The sequence below is a fragment of the Aythya fuligula genome, chromosome Z (genome assembly GCF_009819795.1).
Source record: "Aythya fuligula isolate bAytFul2 chromosome Z, bAytFul2.pri, whole genome shotgun sequence".
NCBI classification, from domain to species: Eukaryota; Metazoa; Chordata; class Aves; order Anseriformes; family Anatidae; genus Aythya; species Aythya fuligula.
In genome coordinates, this window is record NC_045593.1 from 20,658,593 (window position 1) to 20,674,447 (window position 15,855).

Below are 15,855 nucleotides of genomic sequence, written 5' to 3' on the forward strand. Positions count from 1 at the left end.
CTTGATGGTACACCATCACAATTAAGACAAGTGTTGACTGCATAATGAAAATAAGGCAAACAGATTTTACGATAAAGAGAGCACTATAAGATGGTTCCATTCAGTGCTGCTACACACACTAACAAAAACAACAGTTTTTACTGTCTATGTGTATCAGTTGACCAGTGTTTTTATTGTATAGTCAAGCTCTCTAAGGAAGAAAAGATACCAAAGGAATTAAGACAGCAATTATAAAACATGCGCAGGATTTGAGGAAGCTTTTATCTTAGTTACTCAACCTCAAATTAGTAAGTAATCAAAAGAATACCAGTGTTGCATTACACAAAGCTAAAAATTAATGTGAATTGGAAAAATCATGGCTTAGGGAATGAGGCACAGGCTGGATTGGGTTGTTCCGTGTTTGGGAACATCTTTATCTCAAGAGTCTGGAAAATTTGCTTAATCATTCTGAGTTTTGACTTCCTCAATTTGTAAATTGAACCAGCAATGTGCACTTGCAGCCCAGAAAGCCAACCATATCCACGGCTGCACCAAAAGCAGCATGACCAGGAGTGGGAGGTAGGTGATTCTCCCCCTCTGCTCTGCTGTTCTGAGGCCCCACCTGGAGTGCTGCATTCAGCTCTGGAGCTCCCAGCACAAGAAGGACACAGAAGTATTAGAACAAGCCCAGAGGAAGGCCCCAAGGATGATCAGAGGGCTGGAGCACCTCTCCTGTGAAGACAGGATGAATGAGGGGTTGTTCAGCCTGGAGAAGAGAAGGCTCTGGGGAGACCTTACAGCAGCTTTCCAGTACCTAAAGGGGGCCTGAAGGAAAGCTGGGGAGGGGACTCTTTGTCAGGGAGTGTAGTGACAAACTACAAGGAGTAGTTTTAAACTAAAAAAGGTAAATTTAGATTAGATATTAGGAAATTCTTTACTCAGAGGGCAGTGAGTCATTGGAGAGGTTGCCCAGAGAAGTTGTGGATCCCTGGAAGTGTTTAGTTGGATGGGGCTTTGAGCAACCTTGTCTGGTGGGAGTTGTCCATGCCCATGGAAGTGGGGTTGGAATTAGATGGTCTTTAAGGTCCCTTCCAATCCAAACCTTTCTATGTTTCTGTGAAATTAGGTATAACGCACATGCTCCTTGAAAAGCATTTGGACAAAAAAAGAGCTGAAAACATGCTACAGGTATTATATACAAATTGAAGAAATACATTCAAAATATTCCTTTTTTAAGACAAAGCAAAAAGTCTGTAGTCTTTTAAGACTTGAATTTAACATTGTAATTTAAAACTGCAACAGTAGATACCATTTTTCTTTTTTACTACAGTGACAAATTCAGGAATTTCTAATTCTAATTTCTAAAATATATTTCTTTAGGATACTCAGAGACACTGTCAATGTATCAGGAGAAACAGAATCCTGGAAGGCTAAAATCAAGTCTTAACATGTAAAGAATGACTGAGCTTTTAAGTATGTTGTTTGGAATGCACATTAGCAAATGAAAGGTATATGACACAGTTCTGCTTCTTCATGTGCAGCCTCATGAATATATTTCAGGTAGGATTTCCTATTCCATCATGAATCTATTTCAGATAGGATTATCATAGGATCTCTAAAAATCCAGAGCTTGGCTCTTTCATTCAGCACTATCCTAGTTTTGTTTAGCTACTATTACAGCTGGTCTTCTACAACTTTTTTGCCCTTCCTTTCTTTTCTTCATACATGCTTTCCAGCTTATATGTTTATCTTAAATTGTTTTCAATTTAGAAAGAAGTATGAACTGAGACCCAAATTTAACCTTTCCAATTTCTGGGAGCTCTTACTCCACAACAAAAACAAATTTCCTCACAAGTTAAGACCATACTAGTTAGTTTTGCTAAACTGTGGGTTGCAGAGTTCATCCACAGCACTAGTTTATCCTCTTATATTCTGAATGGCAGTACAAGATTGAAGGACAGAAAAGATTAGCAAGATGTTCTTATATTAACTGTGCATGGGTGGGCTTGAGAACTAGTAATGCAAGCATTGGTTCAGAAGAGGTATCTTTCATTAATAAGAATTAGCCATAGAATTAGAGAAAGAAATTTTTGATGCTTCAGAAAATTGTACTTTGCTCAATGCAAGTAATGATTTCAAAAATACTCTTTTGTAGGATGTTGACAGAATGCCAGAGAAACAAACTCTGCTGTTCATTTTTAGGTAACAGCATATTCCCTCCTGACTGAAGCTTATATATCAAAGAGGAAAAAGCCATATATAACTGTATAAGTAAAGTAACTGAAAAATATAATAATAATTACAGCTTAGTATTCCTAAGAATTAAAATAAAAAATAAAAAAATCCATTTGGACATGCTTGAGGTGACCCTGCTTGGGGAGGGAGATTGGAACAGATGACCTCCAGAGGTCCCTTCCAATCTCAACCATTCTGTGACTCTGAAAAAGGCAAACCCAAGGGCACAGAAGAAACACAGTCAGTAATGTTTTGCTCCTATAGTCATTTATATTTAGCTGCCTAGATCAAACTACCTGACTTATGAATAAATATGGTTTATTTGCTCAGTGATTACAGTGTAAATAAAGTTACTATGTGCTCTAAAAAAGCTTTATCCAGACTCAAGCATGTAAAACTCCTTATAGGTAGCATAGCAAAGAGGGGCCTTATGTGAGGATACCTGTCATAATGCCTTTTTTTTTTTTGTGGAAACTCAGCTGTGGTACCCTTTGAAACTGTCTGGTATTGCTGCCTGAGCTGCACCATGACAAGCAGATGAGAGATGTTTTGGGGATAGGGCTTAGAGTTTCTCACTCCCTAACACAGCAGAAGCCTGGTCCTTAATAATCTGGAGTGCAAAGGTGTCCCTCTGCCTTTACTATAGACAAATTTTCATTTAATCCATTCCATTATGCAACTAGAGATTAGTAAATTCAGTACTAACTGATCACTATCCATCTAGGCTCAGTTGTTGTATCACAGCAGATCTAGTAGATCTGTGTACTTCATTTGCCAGTGATTCAAAAACAAACAAACAAACAAGGAATCGTTTTCTATATATAGGATTATTTTTTTCCTGTCTTTTAATTCTAGGAAATGTGATCTCATGCTATCAGCTATGGCTATGGGCAATGCGAATAAAAGCTACCTATGAATGTTGGACTGGAAAATACTCGAAAATTTAATACTGGAAAACAGTGGGTAGCATAAAAATAAATATTAGCCCACTGGAAGACTTTGGACTTGAACTGAGCTAAGGCTCCGTAGTGTATCAGGCTGTTTTTTGTTGTTGTTGTTTTGTTTTTCCTTTTATTTAAATGAGATGCATACAAAACAAACAAACAACAGATATTCAAACACTCTATATAATATAAAAGTATACTTTGCACTATAAACTACAGTCATGTCAGCTCCAAATGGATATACTGCAATAATTACAGAAGTAATTATGCTGTTAGACGGAAAATCTATTGACATTTCCATCATACCTTCTGTTTTTCAAGGGTTCATAGCTCATTAGTAACTATTTGCTAGACACAAACTTGGATTACAATGTCTCAGCTAAACAGTTGCTTAAAAAATAAACATAGGGGGCTTAAATATAAGTCACTACAGAGCTAACCAGCAGTTATGTTTTCCAAGTACAATATTACGGTCTTTTTGGCTTAAAAAAGGTAAAGACTAACATTTTTTCTCTTTTGTAAATGAAGCAGTGACTGCTAGTCAAAGTGAGTGACTACAGTAAGAGTAGTCTCCAAATTCCCTTTACAAAGATTTCATAATTTGGGCTGGTCATGGACACAGTTACTGTTAAGTGAGAATAATAATCAACTACTACTTTGTAGGATACAAACCCTTCATTGTTGTTAAGAATTGGGTAGTTTTGCCATTACCACTCAAATACTTAAGGAGAGACACCTGTGAAATGCCTAGGAGTACCATTTCAAGAAGACAATATACTAATGTTTCAACAATACAAAATACGCCACGATTTCAAGAAGACAAAACTTACATATATAACTTGAAAATTAACTGATCCACTTACATTTTAAGTATGTTAGCAAATCTTATATATTAAAGCTCTTCTAAAAATATTTTATGTTGTTCAGAACAAAAAATCTACCACTGACAAAAAAGTTGTTTTGTCCAGCCACACATATTCTACAATGAACATGTCTCAGTAATGCTTTTGTCTTTCTGGAAGCTGTGAAGAAATCAGCTTTTACTGTCAGAACGTCTTTCTGAAAGCAAACATGAGCTATGGTATTGACAGCTGTGTAGCAGCACAGTTCTCTAAATGAGAGGAGAGTGGATTTCCCCGTATTCTTCACTAGAATCTTGGCATCCAGAGGTATTGGACCATGACCTGAGTGAGTCATACATGGATAGAATTCCTGCTTGGTTGAATGACATCATTCATGCTTTTAAGTCCTTCTGGAAAATGTGAGGAAAGAAAATTAAATTTAAATCATTTGTTCTGCTACTGAAATTTTCTTGAAGAGGATTTACATCTTCTGGTGTCTGGTCATTTGTGTTCCCATTGAAACACAAATCCAAAAAATCCACTGAAATGTATATAAATTTCTCAAATTTTGTTTATCTCGTATTTGTTTTTCAGGTAAGGGAAGCTTCAAAGACTTACTCTAGATGCTATAACCGAGAGAGAGAGTGAGAGAGAGAGATAGAGAGGGAGAGAAACCCCACACATTTCATACTCATAAACTCCAATCTGTGAATTAGAACAAATAATAAATATGTTTTAAAAAGGCAGCAACTCACAAGAGAGCACAAATCAAGGTCAAATTCTGAGTACATTACTTGCCATGAATTATTGACTGAGATCTAAACGAGAAACACCAAGAAAGGAATTTTCTCACTAGCCTTGAGCTGTCAGAAGATTTGGATACTGATTTAAGCTGGTCATTTAGGCTCTGTTTACAGACAACTCTGATAGGTACTTTCAGGGGCAGTCTATTTCCATGATTTAGACATCTATTTTTAAGACAGAGTGATCTGCTCCTCACAACTCCCTATCTGTCTGTCAACTACAGAGGATATCTGCCTATTTCACACTAGAAACCTACTTTTTGGGTGTTTCAAAAGATGCGCTTGCTAAATCTGTAAGTTGCTATAATATGCTTTTTTTTTTTTTTTTTTTTTTTTTTTCCCTGTTCACACTCTTACTTGTAGCAGTTGAACTCAATGTAGATAGGATTAAAGTTTTTCTTTCTTTTAGAGAAATGTAGGCTTCAAAACATTTTTTTTTTTCATTTTGCCTTACATCTTATCATATTTGGAACTAGTGAAGGAAGAACAATGTCAAGACATTGCTTCTCCAGTTCATACTAATGAATTAACCACCCAGGTTTGAAAAAGCTACACCTCTAACCTCTCAGCCTTTCCTTCCCAGTGGGTGGGAGAAGTGATGAAAAGGAGTATGTATATGGTAAGTCACCTATGTTTAGCACTAAAACTTACCTAAGACAGACTTCTCCTGAATAACCAAACATCCGGAAGAGGAAATATAGAAGTTTCCCATACTCACTGATCCTAATTTTCTCTTCATTTTAGGACAAATTTATTAGTTCTATCTGAACTTTTTATTTCACTTTTCCATGTGAATTTTCCCCCTTTTTGACAACTTATCAGGCATAAGAAGAGCACATTGAAAAACAAATCTCAAAAAAATGTCAGACACACTGGCTGTTAAATACCTCTGGCAGAAATGCCTATAGCCAGAAACTTTGCTGTGCTGTGGATATATAAATTGCATAAATTCGATACAAGCATTTCAGCATTGCCAGTACAGTGCCACATTAGACATGGTTAGCAATGTGAGTCTTTCCTCTTGGCCCTTCTATTAGTAAAACAGTTTCCTTGTGTTTAATCAAATTCCTGAAAATATGTTACATGGTTCAGAGTCTTACATGTATATAGTTCTTTTTTTTGTATAGGCATATATGTAGGACAACAATTCTGAAACTAGCAAAGTTTTAACTGATACTTTGATAGTGTTTTCCTTTCACTTATTTTAATGATAAGACTTCTACTATAGCATATTAAACTTTTATTTTTTCTTGATGCTCCCCTTTAGCAGTTGATTAGCAGAGCTAGCTCTATTTTTAACCACTGAATCTGATCCAGCTGACTTCCTTCAACTTGTTTTCTGCTGTGTTAAATGCAGAACAAATAAGATTTTTTTTTAAAAAAAGAGGAAAGGCATGAAGTCTTCATCTTTTTCGACAAAATATCTTTTATATATGGCTTGCAACCCATCGACCTTGCAACATTTCTTTAAAAAAATAAACAATTTACGGTTGCAATAACTTTTGTATTCAACATGTCTGAAAGTCCGTTACTGATGTTCTACTAAACATAATTTTCAATGACAATTAATAGCAGTTCAAATCAAGTAAGGGGCCTGGACTTAACTTACTCCTTTTCTTACAAAAGAAGGAATACAGACAACCAAGTACCTCCTAAATTGATATCTTTTTCAATGTGTACTTGCTCAAATACAATGAAAATAAATATTGTCATTTCTCTGAAGAATTGTGAAACTTTTCTTTCCACTCTCTAGTAGCTCCCAAAACTCTTTGAAAGTAAGATTTTCTCCAACTAATTTTTCCTTTAAAGTAATATGCACTATCCAATAAAATAAATTATTTTTTGGTATATTTTTTGGAAAAGGTCTTACAGATTCTTCTAAAGAACAGCTATATGGTTACAATAGTTACCCACTGTAAAATTAATTATGTCTCTGTTGTAAAATTCAACCATTTTAGAAATGTTATGTAAGTTATAAATTTTCACCTTGAAATAATTGTAATTGGCTTGGTCTAAACCTCACAGATTTTCCATATTTCGTATGCTCATGTACCTACCATTCAGTGCTTCAAATGACCTCCTCCTGGCTAGATCTCATTTTCATTCTCCTTGAGCTCTGGCAGATTTTGAAGACAGAAACTAATTCCCAATTCTAAAAGTTCTTTCACACTCAGCATCCTCTCCTATTTCAACTCTGCTGCCTGACTGAAATCTTGTTTTCTTCTCTCAGTTTTAACCAGCATCTTCTCCAAAGCTAATTTCTTAGGCTTCTGTATTTGGCATCTTTTTTCTCATCCATTACTTTAAAACTACTCTAACTATTAAATGTTTTTAAACAGCATGTTTATGTTGAATCATTTTGTAGCTTTCTTACCTCACTTTACCTAGCTGTGCTTCTCAGAGCATTTCATTTTTATTATTATTTTTTTCCCCTCCCACTTCATCATGACATCCTACAATCCTTTTGGCTTTGATTCTTTGTTTTGGCCTCGACAACATTGGTTATCCAAACATCATTGCTTCCACTTAGATAATATTTCTAAAATAAATAATAATAATAATGAAGATAAGTAAAATGAAATGAAATGAAATGAAATAAAATAATGCCAATCTTTCCAGATTTCTAAAACTGAATTAAACTTTCCCCATCTATTCCCCACCAGACTTGGCTGGTATCACCACTTTTTAGGCAAAAGAACTGCCACAACTTTCTGGCTCAATGCTCCAACAGCATAATTCTTTTTGTATATCCCTAAGTATGGCTGTCTCTGTCCATTTCTCATATGTAAGTTATTTTTTCTATATAAATTACATTATCTTTCCTCTAAGTCATTTACATTTCTACCTTATCTATTAGTTTGTCTTACAGTTGACATTATTCTTACAATAGACACCTTCAGTTACCAATATTTTGCTCCTTTCTCAAGCATTTTATAGAGTCATGTGAGCAGGAAAAACAACTCCATGAAATTTCATACCCTCTCAAGCTTCTCCTCAGAAACTGTCTTCACCAGAAAGGGCATAGAAGTGCCCTGACAATGGCTAGAAAATGAAAAGTTGGACTTCTATTTGTATAAAACTGAGCAAAATCCTGACACCACAGAAATGTTACTCTTTCAGTAGAACTAGAGTAACACTGATTACATTTTACGGTTACTACCTCTACTTCAAGCATAAGTGTTCATGTTGTCTGCTTACTATTGCATGATGTTTCTCAGAAACATCATGATCTCCTCAGGAGAGCATGGCTTCAGCAAGGCTTTTGAGTGTCTCCCATAACATCCTCTTAGACAAGCTCAGAAAGTGCAGCCTAGATGAGCAGACAGTGAGGTGGATTGGCAATTGGCTGGAATGCAGAGCTCAGAGAGTTGTGCTTGGCATTACAGAAGCTAGTTGGAGGCCTGTAGCTATCAGTGTCCCCCTGGGTGTCAGTACTGGGTCCAGTGTTGTTCAACTTATTCATCAACTTGGGCAATGGAATGGAGTGCACCCTCAGCACATTTGCTGACAACGCAAAGTTCAGAGGAGTGGCTAATACCCCAGAGGGCTGTGCTGCCATTCAAAGGGACCTCGACAGGGTGGAGGGTAGGACTGAGAGGAACCTCATGAAGTTCAACAAGGGAAAGTGCTGGGTCCTGCACTTAGGGAGGAATACCCCAAGCATCAGCACAGGCTGGGGGGTGTCCTGCTGGAGAACAGCTCTGCAGAGAGGGACCTTGGGGTTCTGGTGGACAGCAGGCTGACCATGAGCCAGCACTGTGCCCTTGTGGCCAACAAGGCCAATGGTATCCTGGGGTGCATTCAAAAGTGTGTTGCCAGCAGGTCAAGGGAGGTGATCCTCCCCCTCTGCTCAGCCCTGGTGAGGCCACACCTGGAGTATTGTGTCTGGTTCTGGGCTTCCCAGCACAAGAGGGACATGGAGCTACTGGAGAAAGCCCAGAGGAGGGCTACGAAGATGATGAGAGGACTGGAGTACCTGTTGTATGAGGACAAGCTGAGAGAGCTGGGCCTGTTTAGCCTGGAAAAGAGAAGACTGAAGGGAGACCTCATCAATGTGTATAAATATCTGAGGGGAGGGTGTTGAGAGGATGGAGGCAGACTCTTTTCAGTTATGCCCAGCAACAAGATGAGAGGTCACGGGCACAAACTGAAGCACAGGAGGTTCCAGCTGAGTATGAGGGGGCGCTTCTTTACTGTGAGAGTGACAGAGCACTGGGACAGGTTGCCCAGAGAGGCTGTGGAGTCTCCTTCTCTGGAGATATTCAAACCTTGCCTACAAGTCATCCTGCACAATGTGTTCTAGGGATCCTGCTGGATTAGTCCAGCTGGGGCGTTGGGCTGGATGATCTTCAGAGGTCCCTTCAAACCTCGGCCATTCTATAATTCTGTATCTGAATACCTTGAATCAGTTTTGCTTGTGCTTAGAACTAGAGAATATTCAAGCTATTAAGAAGTAGTTTTTCATGGAATAATTAATTTTGAATTATTTTGTCTTTGATGAATCTGGTCACAGGTATGCAAATGAGTGTCAAAACAGAGTACACGTAGTAAATTTTGTTTGGCAGTTTACTTCATATAAATAATGTCTCCTTGCGCCAATGGAAATTAATAGCATTGTGGTTTGAAAAAGCATACTAATTGATTTTATAGAAATTTACACTAAAAATAAATCTAAACCACAGCACTTATAAGTTGAAACAAATTAATTTATTCAGCATGTATAGCATGCTCTCTATTGGTTGCTTTAGAGAGTATCTGGGCTATAATTTCATTGTGGTTGCATGAAGCCTAGAAAAGCTAGAGTTGTTTTTTTCTCTTTACTGTCAGCATTTTACATGCAACTTTGAAAGGTGGTTTGTTTGGTTTCTGTTACGCACTCAAAGAAAGTTTTTAAAAAAATAATACTTGACTGCAAAGATAATTCTGAATTATTATTCAAATTGGCACTGTAAATTATCTACAGAGTTGTTAAAAAAAAATAAAAAAGAAACTTCCCTAAGAGTAAGTAAAAGTTTACATGAAAATAACAGATTCATTTACAGAAAAAATCAGAAAGATATATAAATATTTAAATAGTAAATGACTTTTTAATTTGAAATTAATTTTAGCATTTCAGAAAACTGTGTTATATTTGATACAGTTAAACACTGTATAAACACTGTAAAAGGCTACTACTGATATAAAATACTGTCTGTAATAATTTTAAATGTTCTGTGCTCATAAGCACATATAATCTAACTTCTGCTAGCATTTAAAATACTCTGGTGATTTTACAAATCACAGCAAGAGAGACATTTCTGTCTGAGTACTATGAAAGTTTTAAAATGTTGAATTTTATTTTTTGCTGTTTAAGCAACTTATATATATGTATATATATATATATGTAAATATATATATGTGGATTCAGTCCTGCAAGGTCCAGGTGATCAACAGAAAGTTCACTTTTGCCTTTTACAACTGAAAAAAAGTTCTTGGCATATAAAACATTTATCAGTTGGGATGCCATTCTTGCAAAGATAAGGATGAGCTACTAGGACATTTTACCTAAAAAGTTTTCAATCATATTACTAAAAAAATATGTAAAAAGTACGAGTCCTTCAATGTTTATTTTAAATTGTATTTAACTGTGTTAATGAATGTGATAATTATATAAACATTCAAAGCTTAACTATCCCAGTCTTTCTTGTCCAAGTCCTCCAAACATTGCACTGAAAGTTCTCAACACAGTTTGTATCTGTACCGCTTTTCCTGCTAGCATAATAGTTTCCCTGCTCAAGCCCTCTGATGATTACTTGCTTTACAACCCTTGTCATGATGGCTCAAAAAGTCACAATTTTAGAGAAAACTATGGGCATAACTCATGGGTTTTCTAAAAGGATTTGCACAGAAAGAAATTATAAGAACTACTCATTCTGCCAATGTTCTCTCAGCAAGACGCAAAAGGAAAATAAAAACTGAAGAATCTTTCTAGTTTTTAGTAAATTTTCAATGATCTGAAGAAAGATAATAAACTAGAAACCTAAAAATATTATTTTAACTCAAGTGAAGTAGAAATGCATTTAAAAACAATCAGCTACTGATTGCAGTCCTCAGTTTTGCAATTTAATAAGGATTCACATCCTCTTGGTTGATTTATATATATAAAACAGAACCCACCCATGCACAATCCCAAAGTAATAAAGAAATAACATCTGTGGTACCTAGCCAGTCACATATGTGTGCCATGTTGCACACCATTCAAAGGTCTCCTAGAGAATGTTGTGCTCTCAGGAACCCACATCATCCTTTCAGGTCTACTTACTCACAACTTTGTTAGCAATGACCATACATTTCAGAAATATGGGTCAGCAGCCATTTGTACCAAAGCAATGTCAGCTCTAAACTTCTAAAAAGAACAAATCAGAGAAGGATTGGTTTGTTTGTTGTTGTTGTTGTTATTTGTTTGATTGTTTGAGATTAAAGGGTTTTTGTATGATAACTGTCTATACAAAAACTTCAGTTTGCCAGTTGATGATACCACAGTTAGTGAAGGAAAAAAGGGGATCTTCCAAGATACTTTACTATCTTTATAGGATATAAATGTTCCAAGATTGGTTATTAAATATGGTATTTTACACTGTAATTAGAGAACGTGTAATAAATTAGTATGATGATTTATCAATTCTCTGTACAAAGAAACAATTGTCAACAATTTCACTGCTCAAGAAAAAGAAAAAAAAGTAAATCATACCTTACAGAGAAATTAAAAACAGAAAATGCCCAGGAGATGTACAAAACATACCAGCATGCCACAAGCAGTTATCACCAAGACACTTTCTCTAACAGAAGGAAATAAAACTAGACTAAAAGATTAGGCCTATCTAGAAAGAATTTATAGGGTTCTTGGACACTCCACAGAATATAGGCCAGTAGACAGAAAAATGAGTGAGAGAAAATCCTTTATGCATGTTTACACTGTTTATCAGTTCTACATCTCCTATTCTGACTATAAAAGGAATACACAACTTTACAAGTTCTTTTCCAAATTTCTGTGCTGCTTACTGCAATTGTCCTGAAGGAATTTAGTTCTGGAAGGGATTAATGGGCTTTTCTATGAGATTGAATAAAACTGAAAAGTCTATTGAGACTGTGCCCACATTGTTAGATTGGATCCTGCTCGTGTAATCAGTCCCCCAAGACCACTGTGCAAAGACTAAACTTCACAGTGTCTTTAAAGGCAGTTCAGATCTTGTTGGTTTAAAATTACAGGAGATCAAAGAGTTGATCTAGTTCAGAACATTCTAATTCACTTGATTTAATTATAATACAGGACAAACTGTAACAGCAGTAAAATACAGAAGGCTTTTATGTGAATTACCCGTGACTTTAAAGACAGTGAAGCATTCATTTAGAGAGGGGCTGCCTGGGCAATCAACATGTAATTTATTTAATTTTAAAATAACTTAAATTCTAAAGCTCCTTCTCCTCTGTAAACTTCATGACTTTCTATGAAGTGCAAGATGTGAGACTAATAGTGTAGAATCTGAACCTATGTTTTCAAAAATGTATACAGTGAAAATAAAAACTGTAGTATCAAAAAAATAGAATTAAAATGTGGCAATTTTGAAAGTCCACAATCAATAGAAGACATTTCTAGAGAAGCCAGGTTTGCAGAACAAAATGTCTTTCAAAAGGTGAGTTGACAGTACTGGAAGAAGTGTGAGAACTTTGGATATAAAATCCTTTCTAATACCTAAGAAGTAGTGAACAAAAAACTTCTGGTAAATTAGAACCAGATGTTCTTAGTTTAATCTATTTCTGTTCATTATTAAATCTGTGAATAAGATTATGACGGGAAAAAAAAAAGCAAAAAAAAAAAAAGCAAAAAAAAAAAAAAAAAAAGCAATACCTGTAAAGAAAGAGATTTGGGAAAGGGAAAAACAGCATGTCCATACAGAGCAAAGAGAAAACATCTGCAGAACAGAAGGTGGCCAGTAGGAGGATGGAGAAAAGAGAGAGAACGGAAAAAACCGATGTCTCTGTGGAAACAATTAAAAAAACAATGTCTCTCTTTCTTGTCCAGTAAAATAATGACTTTTAATTCCTAGGCTAGCATTTAAATGATATTGCTAGGTGTCTTTTGTGTATCAGACAGGGATACTACACGGCTGCTGTTGAGCCTGTTTCTGGCCTTCCTCTGTTAATTCATCAAGACGGTGCTAAAGAATTTGCCTTTATAGCTCAATTTAATCCTTCTTGTATTATTCCATTTTCTGAAAATGACTTAAGTGTTTCTATTAAAATAGGCCTCCTCGGTTCTGTGTACTAAGATGGAGAAATGGTTAAAGAAGTGTTAAAAAAAAAAAAAAAAAAAAAAAAAAAAAAAAAAAAAAGAGGGAGAAAAATGCATTGAAGCTTAGAAAAACCAGTTATATCCCTGTTCAGAAGTTCTCATCAACCTGTATCAGCAGCCAAACAAAAAAAAAATCCAACAACATTGATCATCAGAGTAGTTACATCATTTTTCTATACAACCCTAAAACCTTTTTACAATTCTGCTATGCTTTACATATCCTGGCTTTGTTTTAGTTTCAGTTTGAATATGAAACCTACTGATCTTTTACCTCCTGCATTGTACATGTAGTATTTAAAACAAATCTAATCACTTGAGTCTTTGTCTCCCGCAGGAACTTATCCATAGATGTATGGAACTGGTAGAGCTTCAGTAATTCTAATCTGTTCTGTAAACATGAATCTGAATATGCATGAGAGCACCACATTCAAAGTTATCTCCACTGGGCTTTTTTAAAATAAGCTCTTTTGATAAGCTAGAGCTACACTGAAGCAACAAAATATGTTGATATATTTTGGTATATCTTGGTATTTATACCAAGATATATCTTGGTAGATATGACATTAAAAAAAGTAACCTGTTTTTCCTTAAGTGCAAAAATATGATGTCTTATAAATAAATAATCATAAATAAAATAAATCATAAATTAAAACCTTCCAGAATATATTCTTAGAATCACAGAATCATAGGCTTGCTTTCTGGGCTGCAAACATACACTGACAGCTCGTATCTAGTTTTTCACAGAATCTCAGAATCACAGAATTGTCTAGATTGGAAGAGACCTCCAAGATCACCTAGTCCAACCTCTGATCTAACACTAACAAGTTCTCCACTAAACCATATCACTAAGCTCTACATCTAAACATCTTTTGAAGACCTCCAGGGATGGTGACTCAACCAATTCCCTGGGCAGCCTATTATAATACGTAATAACCCTTTCAATAAATACGTTCTTCTAATATCCAACCTAAACCTTTCCTGGCACAACTTTAGCCCATTCCCCCTCGTCCTGTCACCAGGCACATGGGAGAATAGATCAACCCCCACCTCGCTACAACCTCCTTTAAGGTATCTATAGAGTGCAATAAGGTTGTCCCTGAGCCTCCTCTTTTCCAGGCTGAAGAAACCAGCTCCCTCAGCTGCTCCTCGTAGGACTTGTTCTCCAGGCCCCTCACCAGCTTCATCGCCCTTCTCTGGACTTTCTCAAGCACCTCCATGTCCTTCTTGTAGCGAGGGGCACAAAACTGAACACAGTACTCGAGGTGCGGCCTCACCAGAGCCGAGTACAGGGGGACGATCACCTCCCTAGCCCTGCTGGCCACACTGCTTCTTATACAAGCCAGGATGCCGTTGGCCTTCTTGGCCACCTGAGCACACTGCTGGCTCATATTCAGCTGACTATCCCCCAATACTCCCAGGTCCTTCTCTGCCTGGCAGCTTTCCAACCACTCATCTCCTAGCCTGTAGCACTGCTTGGGGTTGTTGCACCCCAGGTGCAGGACCTGGCACTTGGCCTTGTTGAACTTCATACAGTTGTCCTCAGCCCATCAGTGCAGCCTATCCAGATCGTCCTGCAGAGCCTTCCTACCCTTGAGCAGACTGACACACGCACCTAACTTGGTGTCAACTGCGAACTTATTGAGGGTGCACTCAATCCCCTCATCCAGATAATCGACAAGGATATTGAAGAGAACTGACTCTAGTACTGAGCCCTGGGGGACTCCACTAGGGACCGGCGGCCTCCAGCTGGATTTAACTCCATTCATCACAATTCTTTGGGCCTGGCTATCCAGCCAGTTTCTAACCCAACAAAGCGTACAACAGTCCAAGCCAAGAGCAGACAGTTTCTTTGAGGAGAATGCTGTGGGAAATGGTGTCAAAAGCCTTATTGAGGTCAAGGTAGACCAAATCCACAGCCTTTCCCTCATTCATCAAGTGTGCCACTTTGTCATAGAAGATCAGGTTTGTCAAGCAGGACCTGCCTTTCATAAACCCATGCCGACTGGGCCTGATCACCTGCTTGCCCTGCATGTGCCATGTGTTGAAACTCAAGATAATCTGCTCCATGAGCTTCCCTGGCATTGAGGTCAAACTGACAGGCCTATAGTTCCCCAGGTCTGCCCTCTGGCCCTTCTTATAGATGGGAGCCATGTTTGCTAGTTGCCAGTCAACTGGGACCTCCCCTGATAGCCAGGACTGCTGATAAATGATGCAAAGCAGCTTGGCCAGTTCTTCCACTAGTTCTGTCAGTACCCTTGGATGCATCCCATCAGGCCCCATCAACTTGCATACAACTAAGTGCTGTAACAGGTTGCCAACTATTTCCCCATGGATTGTGAGGGCCACATTCTGCTCCTGCTCAGGGTACTGGGTATCTAGAGAACAACTGGTCTTGCCACTAAAGACTGAGGCGAAGAAGGCATTAAGCATCTCAGCCCTCTCCTCATCTCTAGTCGCTAAGTTTTCCCCTTCATCCAGTAAAGGATGGAGATTCTGCTTAGTCCTCCTTTTTGTGTTGATGTATTTATAAAAAGATTTTTTGTTATCTTTAACAGCAGTAGCCAGTTTGAGCTCCAGATGAACTTTGGTTTTCTAATTTTGTCCCTACACATCTTTACAACATCCTTATAATCCTTCTAAGTGGCCTGCCCTCTTTTTTTTCCTCTAAGCTCTAGCCACAACTCTCTGCTCAGCCAGGCTGGTCTTCTTCCATGCTGGCT

At 37.3% G+C, this 15,855-nt stretch overlaps 1 protein-coding gene across 2 annotated transcripts in view; it reads right to left on the reverse strand.

Moving 5' to 3' along the window:
- Positions 1-15,855, reverse strand: part of PDE4D (phosphodiesterase 4D) — a 368,255-nt gene that overhangs the window by 157,365 nt on the left and 195,035 nt on the right. The window lies entirely within an intron of this gene.